The 22,946-nt window shown below is 40.7% G+C and overlaps 1 protein-coding gene across 1 annotated transcript in view; it reads right to left on the bottom strand.

Moving 5' to 3' along the window:
• PLCB4 (phospholipase C beta 4) overlaps positions 1 to 21,742 on the bottom strand; it is a 209,894-nt gene extending 188,152 nt beyond the window's left edge. Inside the window, exon 1 of the mRNA XM_069495811.1 lies at positions 21,726 to 21,742. The gene's annotated coding sequence lies outside the window, so the exon portion shown is untranslated. The remainder of the gene's footprint in view (positions 1 to 21,725) is intronic.
• Positions 21,743 to 22,946: the final 1,204 nt, after the last annotated feature.

Raw genomic sequence — 22,946 nt, 5'->3', positions numbered from 1 at the left:
TATTAATATCACCCTTTGGCAAGCTTGTGGAGGGACCCATAAGCCATCCTTTGGTTGTCATTTGCCCCTGAGAGAACTTGCCCCTTGTCCCTAAAGAAGGAGCCTATCAGGGGTTCTATCCCAAATCCCCTTCTTTAAAACTGATCTACTCATAAGGACTCTTCCTGTTTTGTTCTCTGAACTTCATCTCAGACCCATAAATCTGACCAAATAACTGCCCAGTCCCCCAGGCACAATGTTTGGTATAAGAGCCTGTGCCAGAGAACTTTGATGCCTCCAATTAATAACCTCCCCGAATCCTTGCCCTTTGTCCTGCAACCTTAAAGTCTCTCCCCATTCTGACTCTGGGGTTGGGACTTGTTTTGGCCAAGAGAACAAGGAAGTGGCACGTGCCGATTCTAAGTCCGGACTTCAAGAGGCCTTGCCAGCTTCTGCTCCTGCACTTGGAACCTTGCTCAGGTGCCACGAACAAGCCCAGGCTAACCTGATAGAGCAAGAGAGACCACATGGAACAGAGCTGAGTCATCCCAACTGAAGTTATGCAAGACTGGCTAGCCCCCACAACTGATCCACTATCTGACCGCAAATGCATGAGTAAGCCCAAAGGAGCCTAGGCCAAAGCAGCAAAAATGCCCAGCTGACCTATAAATTTGCAACCAAAAATAAAATGTTTACTGTTATAAACCAAGGCTCTGGAGTGGCGGTTATGCGACATTAGTGTGGCCGTAGGTACCTGCTACAGCACCTGACCTTCTGGACGTGCCTCAGTTCAACTCCCTGATTCTCCTGACTTTGTTATGACTTCCACCTGCCTGACTCCTACCAAGACCTACTCTCTAGGGAGAGGGCAATCCCCATTTTAGCTCCTCCAGGCTTTAAGCCACTGGCCTAAAGCCTCCCATTTCCATTGCTCCTCTAGACACAGTCCTTGAATGTACCTGGTGATTCATCCTTCAACTATCCTGACTTGGACAATCATACTGAGTGTTGGTCAAGACAAATCATAGTTCTTTCATTTCCTTTCCTTTTATGCTTTGCCAGTTTTGTTTCTCATTCTGCTTTTGGTTCACAGGTTTCTCTTTTGGGGTTTTGCGAGTGTGGGTGTGCATACACATGCACACGTGTTGTTCCTGTTTGTCCATCAGAGGAATAAAAGAATCATCGACAAACTGATACACCAATTCCAGCTTCTCTGAGAGCAGCAAATGCAGAGGTGTATGAATGGACAAAATAAACAGGAAAGAGGGGAGAGATGTGATAGTATTTGCCCCAGCCATAAAATCATTACTGCTGAAATCAGAGGAGCCTTCATTCAACTAAGCAGTTCCTTTGTTGTTAAACAATAAACCTAAATCCTCCAGAAATTTTTTTCTACTTAATTTTTTATTTACTTCCTGTTCTGCTAATATTTCAAAGAAGACTAAGCTTAAATATTTGACAGGTACTACCTTTCATTCCAAAACCTTAAGAGAAGGGAAATGGAGGAAGAAATGTAAGTTACTCAATGAATTAGTTGAGATTTCTGTGAATTGAACAATTCAGTTCTCTGCTACCCCCAGGAAATGCAGTAAGGAAGTTCTGATGTGAACTATGAGCCATCAGAGCAGACGACAAACGTATACATAAGCAACTAGGGACGGTCATTGGACCAAACTTGTGTTTTTCTCCGTTCTCTCCTTCTCATTCTCCTACAGTCTCTCAACCCCCCAATGAAATGAAAGTTAGGGGAATAAAGAAGAGAAATGAGAGATAAGAGAAGAGAAAGGGCGGAGAGCAAATGGGGAAGAGAAAATGATAGAGACAAAAATGCAGAGACAAGTGTGCTGTCAGAGACCAAAGCAGGGAGGGCTGCAGACCCGAATATGCCTGCGGGGGATCACAGTGGGCTTGGCTTGGAGCTGCCTGGGGGCAGGAGGAGTAATCAAGCCTAGACACAGTAAAGAGGACTTCGTGGTTACAAAAAAAGTCACATGCTAGGAAGCTGAGGTTATCAAGTAGTTTATAATGCACTGGAGTTGCAGAGAGAATGGAAGAGAAAACTGGCCAGAAGGCAAGCAGAGGAAAATAGGATGGTCAAGAAAATGATGACACCTGCTTAACACTAAGTATTATGGTTGTGGCTCACAACATACTACCAGCAAACTATGGCACCTTGCCGGTCACTCTGCCTTCTCCCACCACTTTTCTCCCCTGAAGCACAATCATAAAAGAAATTCCCTAACCTACCTCCCCTGAGAGCAGGTCATAAGACCCTCATTCCAGAGGGTTCCACCCGTATACCCAGAGCAATCTGAACAAACAGGCCTTGCTGGGGTCCCCCACGTTTTTTACCGTGAGATCACACCCTTTTGTCCTCCAATCATACTTCTGCGTGACTGTCCATAAAAATACACAGTTTTCCCTGGGTCTTTGACGGTCATTTCTGAAGGCTCCCGTGTCATGGAAAAGTTGGCTAAATAAATGTGTTATGCTTGTCTCTTGTTAATCTGTCTTCGTTGTAAGGGTGTCAGCCATGGATGTTGAGATAGGTGTGAGAAAGATATTACTTTTTTCTCTCCCATGCTATAAAAACATAGCAAAGCTATCATGATACAAGATGTGAAAAAAGATAACAAAAGAAATGCTCAAATACTTGGCAATGTAAAAGTGAGAGGACTGTTAAAAGAAGTGGGAGGGAAAGGAAGAAAGTTCAAAAGGAGAAAAGTGGATCAAACACCATCTTCCATTGTGGGGAGTCAAGACAGACTTTCACATGCTGAAGGAGTAAGAACCAGAAGGTTAAGAATGCTATTTAAACTAACCAGGCCACTAACAGAAGAACTATAAACAGTAATGTATCAAAAGTCAGGATCGTAGTTTAGATGAGTTAAATCTTTATTTATTAAGTCAATAGCTAATGTTCAAAACTGATCAATTGAGTACTAGGGGACTGAAGATATAACTTAGGTTATAGCAATGACCACCAGAAGATTTAAAAACATAAATGGTCATAGTGATTGCTTCCAAGGAATTAAGGGGGAGTGCAGGAATTGATCCATTTTATTATGTCTTTCTTCACTGATTTTTTAACATGTGCATACACTACTCTTATTAGAAAACTAACATGTTACACTTTCCCAACTAATTATTCAACATAAACAGGAGGGCACTCTTTGAGATAAATCAGAAAGTTCCTCAACTACAATCTGATTGTCTTTGAGTAACATCATTTATAGCATGGAAATTGTACTAAAAGCCTCTGTAATGAGGAACTTCTAACAACTCCCACTTTCTTTTTATGCCCCAGAAAATCACGGACACATGTATTGTGTTATCAAAGTTAGTCAAGAGAGCAGCCACCCAGAAATGTGGCATTGCCTGGTGACAGTATCATCTGTAGAAATGACATGAATGTATAAGATCAGATCTGGAAATCAAAGGCCACACTGTTCCCCAGCGCTCTTGCCCTGTGCTGAAGGATGACACCTTCATATAGATGAGGTGTCCATCCCTTGGGGGTGTCACCTCCACTGCCTCCCCCACAGCACATACCCGTGCAACAGCGTGCCTCCACCGACCAGGTGACAACCTCAGGTTATTGGCAAAGGACCACTTCTTTCAGAAACCGTATCTGTGGACCATATGCTGTTTGCTTGTATTGAAGTGACAGCAGGACTCCTCCACAGTTCAATGTTAAAATAGTATTTGCTGGTGCTGTATCCACAGGTGCCCAGTCCTTCCTACAATGGCCCCACCTCCAACCTCTAAGCATCACCATTTCCAGTCCAGCTGCCCCAAGCTCTCACACCTGGACTACTCCAGAGCCTCCCTACCAGTGGCCAAGCTCATCACTTCCTCCTCCTCCAATCCCCAGCCCCTACCCAACACAGTCATCAAAACCCACCTGTCCCTACGTGATTACTCACAGAGCCCTGCTCTCACCATGCCCCTGCATTCCCTTCCTGATGAAAAATTTTCTTTGGCTTATTACTGCCCTCCATGGTGTGTCCCCACATGTTCCAAGCAACACTAGAGCCTTCGTTCATTCTTATAAAAAATACTAAGAAACAAACAAGAAAGGATTCTATGGGAAAACAACTGGGAAAGCACTGCATAACTGTACCTCCCTACGATCCACATCAGAATACTCTGGGTTCTGGGAATCCCGTGGTAAAGAGAAGTGTCTAACTGTGTTTAGTTCGGCACTTTTCTTCCAGGCAAAACATCTATTGCCACCACTTAGTATTCCCCTTTTCTTGAGCAAACTTTGGTGACACTACTGGTTTACGTTCTCAGGAGCTGTGGTCTGGTGTCGTGCTTCTCAGACTTCAATGTGCATAAGTGAACCACCAGGATAGCTTGTGAAAACACACTGCTAAACCTCATCCCAGAGATCCTGAGGCAGGTCAGGGAGGGACCAAGATCTGGCAACTCTAACAAGCTCCTCAGTGATGCTGTGGTCCCTAGACAATACCGGTAAAAAGCTCTTGCCAGAAAAGGTCCAGACTCCTTAGCATTACACTCAGGGTCCTTCCTATCTTAATCAGGTCCTTGTCACCCACCTCTCCTCCGTGAACTTCACTTTAGTTATCTTACGCCACAGCTAACAAAGGCTAGGATATATGAGTATGTGTATGTGTGACATTTTCCTATATGTAGTTTATGCCCCAAAGAATAAAACACAGTGGAGAAAAGTGAGGAAAAATAAAATACATAACACAGAACAGCTCTCTTTTAAAATTCTTATTTCGTCTTTTTTCATTCATTCTCTCCTAAGACCTGTGGGAGAGTGTCACATTATTCCATAATCTGTGTATTTGTGACAGATTAAATGTGTCATTAAAGGTATCATGTAGAGAAGTCACTGGTATAAAACTATCACGTAGGTGTCACGATGACACACGTGGTTGACACATAATAAGAGCGATCTGTGTGCTGTTGGGTAAATATTAATAAAACACATTTCAGTTTCCCATTCCCCTGAAAGAAATGATCTTATTCTTTTGTTTTTTTCCAGGCTAACTTTTACCCCAAATCATATAACCTAAGCCGCCTTTGGAGGAAACAGCGTTCAGCCGTTGATCTCATCTGACATTGTTAGTTTCCATAGAAACTCTTGTAGAATGCTCCTGCTTGTCTGGAGTAAGTGCCTCTCCCATCAATCCAGAATGAGTCCAGGAAAGCCCTGCCTCGGTGTCTGACATCTCCCAGCCCTGCTCTGTTACAGGAGGACAGAGAGCACTTAAGTCAGCGTCTATAACCTTTATCAGGAGAGCCGTGTCCATTACAGACACACAAATGAAAGATTAAACACTGCCCTGCGCAATTAAGCTTTAGTCTAAATAGGTTGTTCCCTGTAGGACTCTTGCTATAAATGCTTCTGAGATTCATATTTGAAAAAACAAAAACCACAAAAACACAAAAGGAAAAGCCTGCCTATTAAAAAAGAAATCTGTGTCCTATCAATTTATATCATTACATTATTACGATGAGCCTCTGAGAGTTCTTTATGCTGGAAGGTTATGCTTCCTTGCTCTGGGAGCGGGAGGGGAACAGCAGCAAGGATTTCAGGTCTTGGAGGAAGCACAGACCTGTAGGTCATTTAAGCGTTCTTTGTTTTATCCATGACAGTGTATCTGTCTCTTTTATCAAGAGACAAAATTAATCTGTGGTATAAAAAATCGAGAGAGAGGTTGTCCCTAGGGAAGGGACAATGATGGGAGGAGGTGGGTGGGTAAGGGGGACCCTGGGGTATTGGGAATGTCATGTTTATCAGGTTACCTGGGTGCATTCATTTCCTGAAAATCCAATGAACTATCCCCTTATGATCTATATACTTTTCTAAATGTATGTTAGTAATATTTCAATAAAGAGATTTTATAAACAAACAAATAACAGACAAACCAAGGCAACCAGGCAACAGAGATATCTGGCCTCAAACAGATAAAGGCAATCACAGCCTGCTGAGTTTCGTGCTGAACTCAACTGAAAAGGTAAGTTAATAAGATCCAGACCCCTGTGAAAGATGCCAAAAACAGTGACTGTGGAGTCTAAATTACATTCATCTCTCTTCAATAAAGTTTGTTCAAGTGTGTCTTGCCCAAGCCTTTCTTACTCACTTAATGATGTAAACCAGCTGGTGTTTGCAGGGGGCATGGATGGGATGATCTGCCCAACAACCCACCTCTGCATCTGGGAACTTTGCCAGCCAGAGATGACTGGTCCCACGTGGGCTTCGAGATCAGCCAGTCGTTGTCATCCCAGGGATTTTTGAAAGTTGGATTCAACAAGAGACCAGTCTTTCTGGGTGCCTGAGGCTAGAACATGTATGGTCTGTTGGCTGTTAAAAGTCATGTTTTCCACTACGGGAAGAAGTCTGCTCTATAGAAAGAGTCAGTTTATATCAACTACAGCCAAAAGGAACTCAGACACTATTATACATTTTTCTGTAATACTATGGATCAATAAATTTTAATACTTATGGCCTAACAGACGCAAAAGGGAGGTCAAGAGACTTGACGTTTTGACTTCCAAAGATATCTTGGTCCACTCAACTGCAGTCAACCATGCCTATGTGCATTTGATTGACATCATCACCAGCGACTGCACTCCCTTTCAAAATCACATTCAAGTACCCCTTCCCTGCCCAATCATCCATATCTTTTATTTTCTCTACTATTAGAATGCCAAGTCCAACAATTACCAATCTGACACCTACAGTCCATTGACCCTCCCACACGTTCACTAGCCATCATGGTTCTTGGGCCCCCTTCCTTTCACACGTATCCTAAATCCATTGTCCATCACACTTTGCAACTACTCTTCAGTCCCTTGTCTCACTCTCTTTCCATCATATTTTCATTGCTAATTCCCTAAACATGGTTACACCTCATCCATTGCCTACTAAGCAACAGCAGTCACAGAGTTTGGCTGGAGAAAAATTCACAGCCAAATGGACCAGTCTTTGCTTTAAATCTCAAATGAACACCCAACATTGCCTTGTAATCTGTCTTTAGTATATTTACTCGTCTACTCTCTAAAATGAGTATTTCATACAGTCACTTTAAACCTCCAGTCTCTCCTTCCTGTGTCCCTTTTCACTGACAATACTGCCCCCAACCCAATTTCCTAAAAATGTCACCATATACAGACTTCCGTTTCTCACCTCCCTTTCTCCTCAGACCTCTCCAGTTAGATTTCTTCCCTCTTGTCAAGGTCTGCAGTGACTGGGATGTTGTGAAATTCAACAATCACCTTTCTGTCCCCATCAATCATCTTGACAGCATTTGACCCAATTAACCACTCTCCCCTTCTCGGAGCATTCTCTTTCCTGGTGACAATAATTCCACAGTCTCATCATTTTTTAGGACCTCACCAGCTACATGTCCTCAATCTTGACCTCTTTTGGTCTGCTTAACCTCTACATGTTTGAGTGATCCATTTATGCGTATTTTCTCTTCCTGGGTGATTGCAGATGGTCGCAGAGGTTTAAAGGCCACCTCTATTTCCATTACTCACCTCTCCATCCCTAGCTCTCAGAGATCCAGCTGCTCCAGACTCACAGCCAACTGCTTACTTGCCATTTCCACTTGAATACTCAATAAGCACATAAAACTTTAAAGTTTGAAGCAGAACATTTGATTTTTCAAGAACCCGTATTTTTCCTCCAGTCTTTTCTCAGTAAATCTCGGTAAATTTCTCACCTGTTGCTCAATCTGTCACCCTGGGAGTCTGCCTTGGTGCCACTTTTTCCCTTACCATCTATATCCAATTCATCTGCTGCTGTCATGGCTTCTAAAATAGTTCCCAAATTTGCCTATTTTCTCTCCATCACCACCTCCGGCACTCTGGTCTAAGCCTTTTCCCTTGTGTTCATTCAATAGCCTCTTTTTTTTTTTTTTTTTGAGACAGAGTCTCGCTGTTGTCCGGGCTAGAGTGCCATGGCATCAACCCAGCTCACAGCAACCTCAAACTCCTGGGCTTAAGTGATCCTTCTGCCTCAGCCTCCCGAGTAGCTGGGACTACAGGCATGCACCACCATGCACAGCTAATTTTTTCTATATATTTTTAATTATCTGGCTAATTTCTTTCTATGTACATTTTTTTTTAGTAGAGATGGGGACTCGCTCTTGCTCAGGCTGGTCTTGAACTCCCAGCCTCGAGCGATCCTCCCGTCTCGGCCTCCCAGAGTACTAGCATTACAGGCAGGAGCTACCGTGCCTGGCCTCAACAGCCTATTAACTGACTTTTCTGCTTCCAATCTTATCTCCAACTTCACAACCTCAATTCATTTTCCAATGCAAGAATGATTTTCTTAAATATAAATCAGATCATGTCTATCAATGAATTCACATGCCTTTTAAATCAAATAAGAAACATCAACAATAATAATTTTTAAAATGCTCCCCCAAGGTCTAAAGGTGATCACACACCTGACTGCTGCCCACCCCCTGACTTTATCCACCACTGTTCCCTACTAGTTCCTCACTGGCCGCTGTTACTCCAACACAGCAAGTTGATCTCAACCTTAGGGTCTTTGCATTTGCTGTTCCCTCTGTCTAGAGAGTTCTACCCTTTGTTCTTCACATACCTGGACCTTTTTTGTCATTTGGGTCTCAGCTCAAATGTCACCTCCATAGTACAATCTTCTTTGACCATAAATCCAAATGAATCACCTCCCCTACAATAGTCAGCCTCTATTGATTTTATTTATCACCTCATTTTATTTTCTTAATGTTCATCACTACATGAAATTATCTTATTCTTTCATTTGTCTACTTCTTTCTTATCTATCTCCCCCTACTAGAAAATATTCCTCTATAAGATCAGGGATGTGTCTCTGTTCATTGCTCTCTTCCAAGTGCTTAGAACAGTGCTTGGTACATGGTAGATGTTCAATAAATATTTGCTAAATAAATGAACGATAGACATAAAATACAAAAAGTGGCCATTATTTCCCACTAATGAAAAGGAAAACATAAAATTTTTCTGGGCCCACATCATTATCATTTAATATTAAAACATTAAGACGAAATCTGAAACTCATTTCTGGATTATCAAAGTAAAATGAAAATGAGATATGCTTTAGTCATTCCAAGTAGACTATAATTTGGCTAGGAAGTAAAACAAAATCTGCTTTCATTTTGGCATCGTCAGCCTTCAACAACATAAATTCTTGTCTCTAGCACTCTGAGGAATGAATGACATCTGGGAATTCATGAATCCTTTGATGCTAAAAGAAAAGACGTTGGTTGTTCTTACTAAGTTACATCCAGCACTGAACTCAAATAAACACATGACAAATATATTTTTCTCTCAGCTTTATCTTTTAAACAATCAGATAGTGAACAGGCCAAAATAGGATTTTAGCAGCAAGTTCTACACAACTAGACTGGACACTTCCAAATAATTTTAAGGCATTGTTTTTCTCCTGTTCTTATTTACTTTTGTCCCTTGCAGAACTCACATAGCATACATAAAACATTTACCCAATTTTAACACTCTGGTTTTCATCAAAGAAGAATATCTGATTGACATCACTTTGCACTGCATCAAATGTTGAAAATGACCTATTAACTTTACCCAGCTTGACCATGGTTCAACTCCATAAGCGACATTTCCACACTTCTGTTAAAGAATTCCCCAAATTTGGTTTCAATGAAAAAATTGTTGGCTTAGTCACATGAGCAAGGTGTACAACATGATGAGACTTTCAACAGTTTTTTTGATTATTCCTGCCTGCTGTTTCCAATAATGAACAATTTGGAGACCAAGAAGCAATTGCTAGTCTAAAGCTAGATTAAAGCTTTAATCTTTACTCAAATCTACATTCCTTTTTGATGATCATAAAAATTTTACATTGCCCTAATGTAACAATGCCTTGTATTATGAGAAACATGGGCAGTTCCCCCCAAATTGCCAAATTTATTGAGGTATATGTTATAGACAACAAAACACATCCATGTAACTAGCACCACAATCATGGTATTAGAGACTTGCCCATTAACCTAAAAGTTCCTTCAGGCTCCTTTGCTATCACCCTCCTCCCCAAACACACACACACACACACACACCAGATGTAAGCAACTATCGGTCTGCTTTCCTCACTACAGATTAGCTCTGTCTGTTCTAGGACATTCTATAAATGAAAGACATAGCACTTATCCTTGTATGTAGGGCCTCTTTTACTCAGCAGAATGCTGTTGAGGTTTCTTTACGTTATTGTTTGTATCAGTAATCTGTTCCTTTTTTACTGCTAAGCAGTACTCTACCGCATGCATACATCAGAACTTTCTCCACTGCCTGTTGGGAGATATTTATATGGTCGTTTCTGGTTTTTGCTATTATGACTAAAGCTGCTATGTTCATTCATTTGTAAGTCTTTGTATAGATATAAGTTTTATTCTCCTGGGGAAAAAAAAAACAACCTAGGAGTGAAATTGCTGGAACCAAATGGTAAATGTATGTTTAACTTTATAAGAATCTGCTAAACTGTTATTCTATGTAAATATACTAAAAATTGGCATATTTTGGTTTCCAGATATAAAACTTTAATATTGAAATTTTCAGACTCTACATGCCAGTTTCCTTTCTTTGCCCTACAAGACACTAATATGTTCTTCTTCATCTCTACGGAAATTCAGTGCACTGGAGCTATCCCACAATGAGGCAACGGAGCAGCTGCTATATACAGCACTTTTTATATGACATACTGAACTAATTAGAGGGAGGCCTCCCTTAATAGAGCCCCATGTGGGAACCAAGGACTAGCAAATCTGGTAAGAAGGGGGTAGCTCTAAGAGAGTTTATATATAGCATATTCTCCCATATAAGGTGTTCTGGCTGGATTTTCTCAAGTTACCCCCACCCCCATATAAGATCCCAGAGTCCCCGTTCACCAGTCAGCTTCATGAGACCCAGTCCCACGAGCTAATGGCTGGAGGCTTCCACTGGGCCACCTCATCCACGGAGGCTACATTCTTCATAGTATATGGGAAGAAAACTGTCACCTACAGCTCTCCTGACTAGGATCTCTCCCAGGGATCCGGATAGATCGAGCCATGCAGGAAAGTAAGACACTCAGCGTTATAAGAAATGTTCTGATTAAAACTATGTATCCGAATTTGGAAATACAGAACTACCACCCGTAAATAAGTGCACTTGTAATTCCTTTCCACATTGTTACTTTCTGATTCATGAGTATAGGCAAAGTCTGTTATGAATATAAAATATAATAGGCCACAGAACTTTTACAGTCAAATATTCCTTTTCTCCAAAGTCATTCACCTAAGAGTCTATTTCTGCCCCTCTTGCATCTGGGCTGGCCTGTGACTTGCCTGGGAGAATAGAATGTCACAAAAATGGTGTGTGTTTTTGCTCTCCTGCTCTGGGACTTTGCTACCATCATGTGAACAAGCCCAAGCTACTCTGCTGGAAGGCAAGAGACACACAGAGGAGAAATGAGCCATCCCAGGCCAGCCAGCCCTTTGCAAACTCGGCAGCTAACCAGAGACATATAAGTGAGCCCAATGGAGATCAAAATGACTTCCCAGTAACAGTCAGCCCAAACCGCCAACCTACCGAATTGGGAGCTAAATGAACAGTCACTGTTTTAAGCTACTATATTTTCCTGGTAGTCTGTTACACAGCAAAAGCTAACTGATACATTGATAGCTAGGGAAACTGTTTCTTTCTCATTAGCCGTCTACAGATTCCCCTCCCACAACTTTTCCTGATCCTCATGGCCCTGACCTTTGACCTACTTTTCTGGCTTTTACTTCCTACTTTATCCATGTTCTTTTTTTGCCCTATATTGCTGATTATGAACTGCACTGTGTCCCCGCCACAAATTCATATATTGAAGCCTTTAACCCCTAGTGCCTCAGAATGCGACTGTATTTGGAGACAGGGCCTTTAAAGAGGTGACTGAGTTAGAATTAGGCTGTTAGGGTGGGTCTTAATCCCATATGATTGGTGTCCTTACAAGAAGAGGAAAGTTGGACACAAGAAGAGACAGCAAGAATGTGTGCGCACAGAGAAAACACCATGTGCAAACACAGAGAGAAAGCAGCTACCTACACGCCAAGGAGAGAGGCCTCAGAAGAAACCACACCTGCCAACACCTTGATCCTGGATTTCCAGCCTCCAGAACTAGGGGTTTAAGTCACTCAGGCTGCAGGTGTTTTGTTAAGGCAGTCCTAGCTGATTTTCACTGCCTGGGGAAAAAAAAATGTGCAATATATTTCTCTTTTTTCTCCCCTGGTAATCACTCTGATGATTCCTTTTTAATCTTAAGGAAAAAAAAAAAAGGTTTTAAACACAAAGAATCCATATTTGTTGTGAATTTTTTCTTAATATACTAAAGTTACCAAATAAAGCAAAAAATAAGTTCACTGCATGTTGGGAAAACACATAAAAAAATAAAGAAGAAAATCTTCTACCTACAATGCCACCATGAGAGGGACTGCCTGTTTACAAGTTGGTATTTCTCCCTTCAGGGTGCACTTCACTTATTGGCCTTCCCCACGGAATGGTAACCTCCGTGAAAGGCACTGAGCACATTCAGGGGACATGTGGCCTTCTGTTGGCGGCACAGTATCCTAAAACCCTTCCTTTGTTTGCAGAATTTCTGAATCCATTTTTAGCAGCTAAAAAATGGCCACTACTCCCACTTGAAATTGACCTGAAAGCACACAACCACAGAGGGGAGTTTGTTTTTGTACATGCTTAATGCAATTTTACCTAGTCCTGCTCCTGCAGAGAAACAAAAGTCTCACAGTGGATGAATTAGACAGGAGATTATAGTCTACACTTCCCCCTTGGAAAGCCTAGAAAAGGGCTGCTTTTATGCAGCGACCTTCAAGAGCCACCCTTTTGTATTCAACAAAAGTAATGGCTATCGTTTATTGAACACTTTCTATGTTTTAGGCACTCTCTAAAGGCATGGGGTTTGTTTGATTTTGTTGTTGTTTGCATCGGATGAGAATTTTATCCTCACAGCAATGCTGTAAGCTCCTGGCAAACCCTGAAGATCAAGGTATTCTGATCTTAGAGACGAGTTCTGGCTCGTCCCTGGGTCAGGCCTGTTGCCATCTGCTGCCCCTCAGGGATCTGCTTCTCAGAGTTCTCTCATTCTCAGCTTCAGTGGGTCCAGAAGCTAACCGCCTCTGCTCTCGTAGATGGCCCTGGGTCTTTTGCCTTAGCCCATTTCTTCCTACCTTGTTTAATTTGTCTAATCCAAGCAGGTCTCCTGTTAAAATTGTTGGAATGTTTCATTCAGTGCTCCGGGCTCACGAGTGTCTAATATATATACACACATTTATACACATGAACACTATGTACCTGCTTCTAACTATATCTTAATGAGGGTCAGCTCGTTATCATACCCACTGTCAAGGTATCCAGGAGTTAAAGCAGTTTCCTCCCGGCCTCCCCTGCAGGAACAATCTCTCAGCTTCCACTAGACCAGGACTTCAAGGACCATCTGGAAATGCTTAAAGAGCAGTTGCTGAGGATTCACAGCTAAGAGGTCTTTCCAAAAGGAAAATCCCACATAGTCCCTGCTACTCTCAAAGGAACGGTCTAGAGGTCAAAAACGCTGGAAACAAATGTGACTCATCTCAGCAACTGATCCCAGCAAAATCACCTGCCTTCCTCCTCACTCTGTCTCTCCCCAGTTCCGACTTCTTCCTGATTTTGATGCCTGTATTGTATCGCAGCTCATTTTTATGAGTTTTTTTCCAAAATTGTTTATATGATTAAAGATGATAACTAATACAGTTAAACATATGCGTAAATCAGAACAATGTCTAGTTATCACTGCAAATGGGAAGGTTGTAAATTTGCTTTTTTCCAGGGGTTTGGCAAGAGCCAAACTTTCATCAGTGGACGAATGGATTAAAAAATTATGGTATACACATACAGTGGACATTATTATTCAGCTATAAAAAGGAATGAATTACTGATACATACTATAAAATAAACTTTTAAAATGTTATACCTAGTGAAAGAAGTCAGATACAAAAGATCACATATTGTATGACCCCATTTATATGAAATATCCCAAATAGGCAAATCCATAGAGACACAGTGCAAAGTGGTGATTTGCCAGTGGCTGGGGGAAGGGGAAAGTGGGGAACAATTGTTTACTGGGTATGGAGTTTTCTTCTGGGGTGATGAAAATATTTTAGATCTATCAGAGGTGGTGATTGCACAAGACTATGAATGTATGGCCAGGCACGGTGGTTCATGTCTGTAATCTGTGAGAGTCTGAAGTTGGAGGATTGTTTAAGACCAGCCTGAGCATCATAGTGAGACCCTGTCTCTACAAAAAAATAGAAAGATTAGCCAGGAGTAGTTGCATGCCTATGGTCCGAGCTACTTGGAGGCTGAGGCAGGAGGATGGCTTAAGCCCAGGAGTTTGAGGTTGCAGTGAGCCATGATGCTACTGCATTCCAGCCTGGGTGACAGAATGAGACCCTGTCCGGGGAAAAAAAAAAAAGGGATTATGAATGTACTAAATGACACTGAATTGTTCACTTTAAAATGGTTAATTTTTATTATATAAATTTTACCTCAACTTTTTTAAAAAAAAGCAAAATGAGAAAGAAAAAACAAGGCTAAGAACTCCAGGTTTATCTGCTCTGTGAGTGGCAGAAATGAGCACCAGGGAAGGCATTAATGCTGCTGAGTGTGGACGGAGGGAAGAAGTAGGAATAGCGTGAACACATGAAAAGGATGTGGTTCAGAGACAGAGATGATCTTCCGAACAGAAGGGCAGCATTTGTGCACAATCTAGAATCCACAGAAACGTCACTCTGTAAAGTCCCAGAGGCAGAACATCATTAGGCAAAGAGAAGAGCTCCCAAGCAAGAACCAAGGTGATAGCTTGACCTCTCCCACCCCACAGCCTCGCAGACCCTTCATTCCTTCACATTTGTGCAGAAGGAAGAATAGAGGAGGAGAAAGAAGCCAGGTAACTATAAATTAGTTCTGAGCCTCATGCAACAGTCTTGTTTTGTATCAGCATCTACAGGAAAGAAAAGGAAAGGAAAATGGGAATGAACGTGCTGAGTATTTACAATAAGACAAGTCCTGCATATGCACCATCTCCCTGTCGATGCTTCCTAAACCAATGAAATAACGGGTAATGCTGTGTTCAATTTACGGATGGGAAGGTCTCAGGCTTCGAATATTACATTCTTCCCACCACACCATGATGTATCCAGCCAGGTGACACATGTAACATGTCACCAGAAGCCATAATCCAGTTTTTCAGTAAACTTCTAATTGCTTGGAGGAAGTGGGTTTGACTTCTGTTTTTCTATAAGCTTAATATGGGTTCTTTAACATATCTCTACTGCAAAAATGCACTGCATCTAGCCAAATTCTAGCCCGCTTTATTACTTGGGGTGTATAAAAAGCTCTACTGTTCCGACAGTTTCTTACAGCTTATTTTTCTGGAGAGGCCTGCTTTCTCCCCGCTACCTGAATGCTCTCTGTAAAACCACAAGTCTTCCAGCCATACGGGCAGGGTCAGCAGATCACGTCAGCACTTTCACCAGCAGAGCCTCTGGAGTCTTCCTCAAACTGCTCCCTTCCTGCTTTTGTGACACTTGATCCCCCTGCAAGCCACAAAATATGGAAAGGAATGAAGCCACTGATCTGGGAGGTGGTTGCAGTCCAAGGTCGCTGGCTGGTTCCTCTCCTGGGAGTGTTTATTTCAGTCCTCAGTCCTTAGCAAACTGCCCTTTCCCACCTGAGGACAGCAAAAATGCCTGCTCCTCTTCCCATTTCAGACAAGTAATTAAGGAACTTTCAAATGCAACAATTTCCAATGGCTTTAAACATTTTATTGATACCAGGTTAGGGAGCTAAACTGAACTCCTTTTTTCCCCCTTCCTTTATAGAAGCAGACCTAACAAAGCAAACATTTCCATTGCAGGGGGGAAAATTCACATTGCAGGTCTAGAAAAAATTCAGAATGCATAAATCAAAATGGGAATATGCAGAACAGGTGAGGGGACAAGAACTCCTGTCTTTGGAATAAGAAGTTTTTACTGTCACCACCACAAAAGCCCTTGGGAAATGACACAGAAGAGCAATTGTAATATCATAATGACGTTAACAGCAGCACACTCACAAGCAATATGTGAAAAGCCCAGCCAAAGAAATTACAAAATATAAGGGCAACAGTGAAAATGTTAGACTACTTTTCTATACTGGACTGTTAGACATTTTTCAATGTCTTCAAACCTCGAGGGGAAACTGAAGCTGGAACAATTAATGATGCTAACGCAACTTTTTAAAAGTTGAACTGAAAACCAAAACAAGCCTGAGCATTTGTTTTGTAAGCAGAAAAATTAATTTCTTCTAAAATGTATCCCAGCGCTATAATGTATGGCTAATCCTTCTCTTCTCTAATGTTTTATATTCAAAATAAAAGTTGAAAGATTTTTTTTTTTTTTTTTTTTTTTTTTTTTTTTTTTTTTGAGACAGAGTCTCACTCTGTTGCCCAGGCTAGAGTGAGTGCCGTGGCGTCAGCCTAGCTCACAGCAACCTCAAACTCCTGGGCTTAAGCGATCCTCCTGTCTCAGCCTCCCGAGTAGCTGGGACTACAGGCATGCACCACCATGCCCGGCTAATTTTTTCTATATATATTTTTAGCTGTCCATATAATTTCTTTCTATTTTTAGTAGAGATGGGGTCTCGCTCTTGCTCAGGCTGGTCTCGAACTCCTGAGCTCAAACGATCCGCCCACCTTGGCCTCCCAGAGTGCTAGGATTACAGGCGTGAGCCACCGCGCCCGGCCATTGAAAGATTTTTTTATAGTACATACAGTCACACAGTATAAGGGGACACCCAAATATCTACCACACAGATTCTATTAATGTCTTACTCTACCAGATTTTTCTGAATATCTAATCCTTTATGTATCAGTCTATCCATCCATCAGCTCTGTTTTTTAAATGCATCTCACAGTAAGTTGCAGAACTCAGTATATTTCACCTAAACTCTTACGCACTTGGCATTTTCATCTTTTCGAGTGGAATGTTGTGACTTTGCTTTAAAATCTTTCAACATTCTACCCTCCATTCAAGACCCACATTCTTCTAAAATATGACCTCTATAATTCTTCACTCTTGAAGGTTATCAGTGACATCTGAGCTGCCAGACCCAATCATTTTAATCCCAATTCTTGCCTACAGGGCATTAAGTCCAAAAATGGAAGCCACAATGGCCCATCAAGGACAGATCAGCTCACTTTCTCTGGACGGCAATGCTGCCTCATTTCCTGACTGAATAGGGTTACCAAGCTGAGAGACTCAGGAGCACTGACAAAGAGTCTTATCTTAAAGGGAGCAAAGCCATTCACCAGAGTTTTTCTATAACATTCTAAAGGTCCACTGTCTGATAGAGTACCACTAGCCAAATGTTGCTTTTAAGCACTTGAAATATGGCTAGTCTGAATTGAGATTTGTTATAAGCATGAAATACACACTAGGTGAAAAAAAGGTAAAATCTGAATAATGTTTATATCGATTAAATGTTGAAATGATAATCGGATATGCTGGGTTAAATATGTTATTAAAATTAATTTCATCTGTAATCTTGCACTTTCCAGCCTCCAACTTAGGATGCCATAACCTGTTTTCTTTTTATTGTTTTAATGAGGCTACACAAAAATTTCAAATTTTTTTTGTTCACATGACATTTCTATTGGACAGGGCTGGTCTAGGAGATCAGATGGACAAACATGAAATTCTGTGCTAAACTGAATTGAAGATACCCAAGGAAATACCATATATTTCCTTAAAAAGCTTATGAAAATACTGTTAAAGGCAAAGGTGAACTATTAGAAAATAAAATAATGGTTAAAAGATATGAGAATGAAAAATAATAAAGGTAATGTGTATGCTTGGCAATGTTTCTAGTAAGAATAATGACCAATCATACAATCACGCAATATCCTTGCCTCTTTTTTTCAGGGCACTATAATCATTATCCATGGAGACACTCTTCTGAGGAAAGCTTTGAAATTTAAGCTTTTCTTTTTCTAACTTTAATATATGCAGAAATTCTACTCACTGGAAATTACCTAGGTGTCTCCCAACACTGCAATCACTTTAGGACTTAGATTTTTGAAGCAGTAGCTCACTACATTTTCAAAAGGAAAAAATGAGGCCGGGCGCGGTGGCTCACGCCTGTAATCCTAGCACTCTGGGAGGCCGAGGTGGGCGGATCGTTTGAGCTCAGGAGTTCGAGACCAGCCTGAGCAAGAGCGAGACCCCGTCTCTACTAAAAATAGAAAGAAATTATATGGACAGCTAAAAAATATATATAGAAAAAAATTAGCCGGGCATGGTGGTGCATGCCTGTAGTCCCAGCTACTCGGGAGGCTGAGACAGGAGGATTGCTTGAGCCCAGGAGTTTGAGGTTGCTGTGAGCTAGGCTGACGCCACGGCACTCACTCTAGCCTGGGCAACAGAGTGAGACTCTGTCCCAAAAAAAAAAAAAAAAAAAAAAGGAAAAAATGAACTCTATATAACTTCTGAAAGTACTTAACTTATACCAAGAAATGTCCTAAGGATAAAATTGCCTGCAGGAGTGAGGAAGCGAGGAGGATGGCATATTGCTTGGTAGAGCAGACACACTCAGTGCCCTGCCCAGACATCACTAGGTCCCTTTAACTGTCTGTGTGCCCCTCTCCCTGCTTGTGTGTGCCTTGCTTCTAAAGGATGGTACCTGCAAATTTCTTAAGAGCAACACCCTTCAACCAGCGGAGCTGCTTCACTGCAAATGAAGAGAGCAAAGTGCTTGGAAGTTGACAGCCCCTCTCCCACCTGCCCATAGCCAATGAATAACACCAGAATGGAAAAGCTCAGCAACATTGCCTTGAAGAGGAACAGACACTAGGGAGCAATTATGTCCCAGAGCTCCCCAGGGATCAGGCTAGGCAGGCAGTTTGCTTAAATCATCCCCCTGGCTTGGCTTTTTCCCCCTTCCTTTCCTTCTCCCAAGCACTAGTTTCTCCTGGGAGCCCTTAATAAAACACTTGAGCGGAAATCCTCATCTCAGGTCTGCTTCTGGAGAACTCTTCTCAAGAATCTTGGCATGCATGCATATGCTCTAAGAAAATGCAAAACCTCAGGTTTTTGTGGTTGCTGTTGTTGTACCATGGATAAGAGCTTCTGTAACATTCAAGGGTTTGAAATAACTGCAGTATTTACAGCTTAATAAGCAATAGGTATCTTCATTCCTAAAAAGCATTGCAGGAGGCAGAGAGCATAGATCTTAGATCTAGAAAAAAGATGCAAATAGCTAGATATTAGCTATTAATAGATATAAATATATCTCCAGGTATGAGAGAAGACAGGATAGCATAAGGCTCTAAAGTAGAGATAAAAAGAAAAGTCAACATTAAGTTTCATGAGCTGTATGCCTAATACTAATGTTATAAATTTTGTATATAATCAGTATCTAGTTAGTAAGAACAATTTTAAATCATTTACAAATGAAGAAAGCATCTCCAACATTAAGTAGATTTTTCAGAAGAATAGTGTATTTTCCAAACCTAAATACAACAGGGGAGAAGTTACCAAGGGTTCCTTGCTTTCTTTTCATGAAACTTGAAAGCAGACTTTGGTTTGACTAAACTAATAAATTCCTCTTTACCAAGAGTCAACCAATGCAAAGGTGAGGATAATTCAACCCAAAACAGTCATTCTCTACATAAATACATAAAAGTTGTTCTCTATATAAATATTTACTATTTGGGGAGTTTATTGACCAACACTGATAAAAAGCTAAGTTGAATATGACATACAATCAAGATCTAAGATATACTTTCTGCCTTCATAGCACCTAAAATATATTCTGAATGTCGACTATGGATGTAAATAGGGCGTAAAAAAAAAAAAAACTAACACACGATCAGAGCTGATTATTGTTGGAATCATTGGGAAATAGAGCAGGCATTTCAAGACAAAACCAGAAAAGTTCAGTTTCCCAGGTCTAGATGTTTCCAGTTTTGACTATGAGAAGATAACATAAAAGATTCATATTTCAGTTCAATGTTTCAAAAAAAACAACTCATAATTCAAGATATCCAACAACTGAATGATGCTAGAGCAGAGGCCAAATGTTTTTATTCTTAGGAGAAGACAGAGGGAAATGTAGAAGTATTTTCTGTTTGGGAGGAAGGCAAGACTAACACAAAGATAACAACCAGGTGACACTGGGGCACCAAGTCTGATCAGGTCCTATGGGCTATGGGGGATGAGCAGGAGCCCACCAACTATTAATATGTTTGCTCTCCCAGAACCTGAAGCCATCCAAAGTCTTTGTAAAATCAAATGCATGGCATTTATACCACTCAATGTAGGAGATTTCTTTTTTGAACTTAAAATATTTAATAAAACTTCTGAGCTCTGTTGGTTTTTTTTTTTTTGAACTCTTGAAATCAAGTGTTTATAATTCACTAAGCACATAATTCTTCATAGGGACCATTTATAACACAGCTGATGAAAAATGACCTATTTAAGGATAATACAACTATCACACAGGGAAAGTGGATAGTCTAGATAAATGTAATGAAGAAAGAGTAAAAAGCAGAGAATGTGTCTACACTGATTTAAAGTCGCTAGAGAATTATTCAGCCTCCCCCCACCACCCCCAATTCTTCTTTGCCTACTAAGACGTGGTTTATGAGTCATCCTTGGAGAGTACTAAAATATAGTGCTCTTGACTAAAAATAGGTAGGAACATTCAATAATAAATCTAGTTTCTTGATATTCTCTTGTCATCATTAAACAATGATCACTTGCAGAAGTGTCAGATTGTGCAATTCTTCCCTCTCTGCACAGAAAAGCTGAAAGAAAATCAGCCACAGGCACTGCGAGAAGGAAATAAAGTAAATGACAGGACATGCAACACAGTGAAGAAAAAAAATGCTGATGTTAAGTGCGGGGGACAAGGAGTTCACCTAGTGGGAGGAACAGTAAAGTTGCTGGTTCATGAGATCACTATAAAATGACTTCCTGTCCCTTAAGGTAAGAAGTAATACACAGCACAAATGTTTTACTTATACTAGAAATTTAAAAATAGCAATTTGATTAAAGGATCAGAAAAGAACAGTCTCTCATAGTCACTATGACTCTGGCTCTAGAATAAAGCATTGGCAAGTTACAGTTTATAAATAAAACGAATCAGCCATATGAAGATATTTCCCGTTCCCATTTTAGTACTTCTTTAAAGGTTTGTAAAATGGAACATTAGGGGGGCAGTGGAAGAATTTATTTATATCATCTCCACAAGTAGTTCCCCCCAAATGGAGGATTCCAGCGGACCATGAACACAGTTGTGATTTTTCCCATCAGTGGGAAGCTTCTTAAGGGAAATCTGCATAGGACTAAAAAGTCATATACATTTCTCCTCAGAAAAAAATATAAACAATAATAACTTCTGATGCTTACTAAATGCAGGCAATGCTATCACAGACAGCAAGTAGAAAATTTAGCAAAAGGTAAAAGTGCCCAAGGTTAGTAGTGAAATTAATACACTTGAACCTGGAAAACACTGGGAGATTGTGCTTAATGTTCTGCTGCTTCAAGGAAAATGTCCGTGAAGTGGTTTTGAGAGGCATATCAGATGGAGCATTGGCAGGAATGCAGGGATTTGCTTTACAGACCAAAAGCTCTAGAACCCCATGGCTACCAACTCTTCCCCACGGGGCGTGGAACACTCACCAGGCAGCTCTGGACCAACTGCAAGTGACGTCCACTTAGTCAAACTCACAGCGCCGCCCTCTGTGAAGCAAACAGACACAGATGAGACTGTTACAGTTCTCCTGGAGAGAAACAGCCCTTTGTACTTCAAAACCAGAATCTACGTATTTTTAAATACATCAGAGAGATAATATATTAGTGGCATTACTTGCAAACAGATGACACAAAGACACACAGTCGTCAAATCAGAAATATTATTACTATACCCAGTGTATAGGGTTTATATACCCTCTCTACAATGCTGCTAATCCACTACTCAACCTCTTACTCTACTAAAATAATTAAGCACCAATTGAACAAAAAGGCTATCTAAAATCTTCTCGAAGCAAATATTATTGTCTTTTTCTGATTAGCAGTGAAGTGTCCTTAGATGAACTGTAATTGGAAAAATCCTTTTTACAATGGAATCCCATCTATCTGCAAAAGAGCCGTTATTTTAAACGTGTGTTTCTGTATTGTCTTTGTGAATAAGTTGTTTGTGTCCATTCTGGATTTGACATTGGATTTCTGGTTTGGCTGAAATTTAGATTTCAAGATGCAGTGGGAAGAAAAAGTTCCAGGTGGTATGAGAAGTACACAGCAACAAGAAGCAGCCCATTTGCATGTGGGAAGCAGGTAGAGGCAATGAAGACCTGGGAAAATGATGTCTGTAAAGATTGAATTTGGAGCACGTGAAGGTCATGATCTACATATGGATAGGTCTACAGCAGAGCCCTTTTGTAGGTTCCCAGCTAGGCTGTTACATCCATATATCATAAGACTATATACCATGAAAAAGAAAGGAGCATATCTGTATCTACATGGACAGATATGAAAACAAATTCTCAGGTCATAGTATTAACTTTAAAAATCTGATGTAGTAGAGTAATATGGGTACCATGACCTCAGTATTAAAACAAACCTCACTAATGTATATGCAAATAGCAGAAATAGCATTGTTAAAGACAAAGAACACATCTAGAGGGATAACAAGAAATGCTGAGTGTAGCTGCCTCTGGGGAACTGGTTAAAGGGAGATTAAAGAGAGAGGACTTTGATTTTAATCTAACACTTAACTGTTATGTAATATTTTACCACAAAACATATTACTTTTGTAATTGAAACTGGAAAAAAAAACCCAATTCACCCCAAACTCTCTACAGAAAGAAACATCCCAGTTTGAATATATAGAATTTAAGAATA

The sequence above is a fragment of the Eulemur rufifrons genome, chromosome 20 (assembly GCF_041146395.1).
Source record: "Eulemur rufifrons isolate Redbay chromosome 20, OSU_ERuf_1, whole genome shotgun sequence".
Taxonomy (NCBI): domain Eukaryota; kingdom Metazoa; phylum Chordata; class Mammalia; order Primates; family Lemuridae; genus Eulemur; species Eulemur rufifrons.
The sequence above is the reverse complement of the archived record's forward strand: the minus strand, read 5'-3'. Positions and strand labels throughout refer to the sequence as shown.